Below are 4,167 nucleotides of genomic sequence, written 5' to 3'. Positions count from 1 at the left end.
GCCCTGTCGAATCCCTACTTTGAATGGAAAAGGAGCAGTTATGCAATTAGCCACCCTGGCCATGCATTCCGCACCAGTATACAAGGTCTGTATCATATTAGTAAAAGAAGAACCAAAACCACTCTTGGTAAATACCCGAAAAAGATGTTGATGATTGACTTTATCAAAGGCCTTTTCCTGGTCTAAGGATAGCACAGCCAGAGGTTCACCACTTTCGTTATAGCATCGAATAATGTCACGTGTTGTCGAAATTGCATCGAATATCGTTCTGCCAGGCACACAATAGGATTGCTCGGCGGATATAATAGTGGAAATTACCTGAGACAACCTATTGGATAGACATTTCGCAATGATTTTGTAATCACAATTTGTGATTGACAAAGGCCTTAGGTCATTTAGTGTTTCAACATTTTTTATCTTGGGTATCATTACAAGTAAGGCTGTAGATGTAGATCGAGGCAATTTTCCACGTGCGAAGCTCGCATTCAACATTGAGAGAAAGGGTTTTTCTAATTCCCTCCAGAATTTTACATAAAACTCTGTTGTTAAGCCATCTACTCCAGGGGATTTGTTTTTCTTGAGACTCCTGAGAGCGTTAAATAGCTCATTGGGTTCTAGTGTAGCTTCCAAGTGAAAAGAGTTATCTTCCTCGATCACATCAAGAGTAGAGTAAAAATTATTTTGACTTGAGACGTCTTCAGAGATATTTAACTCTGAGCCAAAAACATTTTAAATGTGTATGCAGGGTAGCCGCCAAAATCTCTGAGTCTTCAACCCACTGCCCATCAATCTTTAGTTTCTGGATTGGCTTTGGTTGTGTTCCAGAAGCCCATTTGGCTAGGTGTGTCGCTGAGGGCGTGTCATTCGTAATGATGTTTTCCCAACCGGTTCTTGCCACAATGGCTTTAGCCTCACGAGTATAATAACCTTCTTCGGTCTCAGCGGATAAGTTCATTCGTAATCCTCTTTTGTAAGTAACAGCATGCTCTTTTATCTCCTGTTTGAGAAGCTCCCAAGCTACGCATGGATTTTTATGGACCTGTGTGTCTGCTATTGATTTGATCAAAAGCTTTGCATAGGAGCAGTATTTATCATTTTCAAGCAAAGCATTATCAAATCGCCAGTAAGGAATATGTTTCTTCCTATCTGAAATAATGAGGCGCATTGACACAGCTCTGTGGTCCGAAAAGCTAGATTCAATGCATATTTTATGCACTGACTGCACTCTGGTGTCCGTCATATAAAATCTATCCAACCTTGATGCAGTATGTACACCTCGGTGATAAAAATGGGTGAAGCCAGGCTTATTAGGTTTAAGTCTTCGCCAAACATCCACGAGTCGATGTTGATTAATCAACTGCCTCAATTTTGAGACATACCTAGCATGTGTATCTATTCCAGATGATCTATCTATAGAAGGAGCCATGGTACAGTTAAAATCTCCTCCTACCACAACCCAAATGTTATGGTTTCTTGATTGTGAATAGGCCGCCTCTATGTACCTATTCACCTCAAGTACCAGCTCTACTGCACGGTCTTGATCATAATAATAAGTCACCAGCAAAAACGTATGACGTTCTGGATACGTTATGGTCATACATAAACCCAGGGCATGACCTGGGAAAATAACCTTGGTCGAAAGAGAGGATATTCCAATATTATTTTTAATCGCAAAGGCAACACCGACATGAGGAATAACAGGTGTGCTAAAGTAAAAAGTGTAATTTGGCAATGAAGGCATTGTGGGAAAGTCAGTGTTTGCCTCTTGTATGAGAAGTATGTCGGGATTATGCTTATTCATAAACAACGACAACTGAGCCCACTTATATTGGCTCCGTACTGAACGCACATTCAAGGTCATGAATGTAATCTCATGCATCCTCTCCTATTCCTAGTGCTATGTATGAATAAATAGTTAAAAATTAAATAAATAAATAAATGTGTGTAAAAATCGATGAAGGGTAGTTACCTCTTATCTATTGACAAAGCACTGACAAGCCTGTGAAGTCTATTTTTTAAAGCTTGTTCCTTCACAATTTTCCCCTGTACTATTTCTTTTAACGTATTTAACAGTTCCTCCTCATCGAGGAGAAGTTCTTTGGCCTTCCTTTGCGGATCCATCCGCTTTACCCCGGATAAATATTTTTCTAATCGAGGATAGGGTATTGAACTGAAATCAGGATGTTCAAAATAGAACTCTTCAATCTGTCTGAGACCCTCAAAGTCTGGATTTTTACTTTACTCCCCTTCTTCCTCTGCGGCGATCCACCGGCCTCCCTCGTACTTCGGTGATCGTCAGGATTCTTCCTCTTACCCGTCCTGTCCAGTAAAGAAGCTGTGCCAATATCAGGATCATCATAAAGATCCTCAGCATTCAGAGGGAGTGAAAGGGAGCAAAAAGATTGACTATCAGAGTCCCTCTCATGAGACTCGGATATGAAGTCACGAGAAGGTGATTGTGACTGAACAGTGATACTAGGGGGATCTTTTTCCTTTTCTTGACCAGGAAGATTTTTAGAGGTTGAGGGTTCTGCATGCAATGACAAAGGCACGGGGTCAGGGTTTATGGTGGATAGCTGTGCGATTCCCGAAACGGAGAGGGATTGTGGTTCAGGAGGAGGTGGGGGTGGAGCGGGAATTTCTAGCCGCTCTGTAGCATCAATCTCCTCGTTGGTTTCTACTTCCGCCAGCGAAAATAGGGAATGTGGGCAATCTTTGGAAATATGACCATGCTTATTGCAAGTATTACATCTGTGGTCATTATGTTCAATGAAAATTCGGTGCGGTGTATCTCCAATTTCGACAAGGAAGGAATCAGGCAGAACAATTCCTTCCCGCCTGACTACATATACCGTTCTTTTCCATGAACCAATATGGTTATAGCCGTCATCTTTGACGCCGAGTGTAAGGGAGTAAAAAGGGGATACAATCTGCACTGCTTGGCTAAGAATATCAGCCAAATCAGCATCACTTACTTCAGGAGGAACTTTTTTCAGTGTTATTTTCTCGGTGCGGGTTACCATTCGCCTTGCCTCGACCCAGGTATTATTTATTGATAATCCACCATAATTTGCAATAAACTGTTCGACCAGCTCCTCCGATTTTAAATAAATACAAATTCTTTGATGAGCCAGTCTGGTCGCATGCGTAATGTTATGCCCCCCTCCAAGTTTTTCCCCGAGTTTTAGTACGTAAGTGTGAATGGAAGTATCAGGTATAGCAGATAAAATAATTCCTTTCTTTTTATTCGGACCGGAATCCGAGGGAACGATCTTCTTTGTCTGGAAGAAGAAGACAGTTTTCGCCGCTGTTGAGAACTGCGCGCCCGACGGACCGCCATAGTGGTCATACGGCCTGGCGGCAGATGCGTAGCTGCGGCGTCGTTGAGTTGCGGGAGCGGTAGAGGAGGCAGGCGGGGCGGTTGGCCGTCTTGCGATGAGCTCGTCCGACGCGTCGACAAGGGAGGTGGGGGCAGTAGGCGGCAGGGGTGGGGTTGCAGTGGTTGGCGAGGCATAGCCAATGCTTCGCGAAGCCGGCTTCAAGGTCACTTGGAGTGACGTACTCCCAGCTGTGGAAAGGGGATTGGCTCCCCCCACCCCTCCAACACTCGAAATTGGACTGAGCACATTTTCACTGCTAATAACTTTAGTAATATTTTCACTTTTAGCACATGTAGTTACCGTATTTAAATTTTCAGGTGATAACGGTACAGCCGTTGTAGCCACGAGCGCTCCATGCTCCCGGCGTAGGACGGTGCTTGGCGGTAATGAGTCAGAAGAATCATCAGGACAATTAAGTTGATTAATTTTGCGTATTGGCGAACCTTTCGCTGTCTTCTTTGGTGAAGTAGGTGAAGTAGATGGCATGCTGCATGCAGAGATGATTGCAGGAGTAGTATTAGAGATTGGAATTGAAGTGTAGATAGATGTGGCTACATCAGCTGATCGCGATGTTTCGTCCGCCGCATCCGACCGGGCGGAAGCCCGGGCGGCAGGTGGCGAGTCCGCCGGCGACTGCAAGTCGAGTTGACAGAAACACAAAAACACTAATATAAATTATACTATGAGGCGTACGATAATGATTTTAACACCAATGGAAAGATGAAAACTTTACGCTCTCGACAGTACGTAGTAAGTAGGTCGGGAGGTAAAAAAACCACACAAAAAC

The sequence above is a fragment of the Ischnura elegans genome, chromosome X (genome assembly GCF_921293095.1).
Source record: "Ischnura elegans chromosome X, ioIscEleg1.1, whole genome shotgun sequence".
Classification (NCBI taxonomy): Eukaryota; Metazoa; Arthropoda; class Insecta; order Odonata; family Coenagrionidae; genus Ischnura; species Ischnura elegans.
This window is presented reverse-complemented; position numbering follows the sequence as displayed.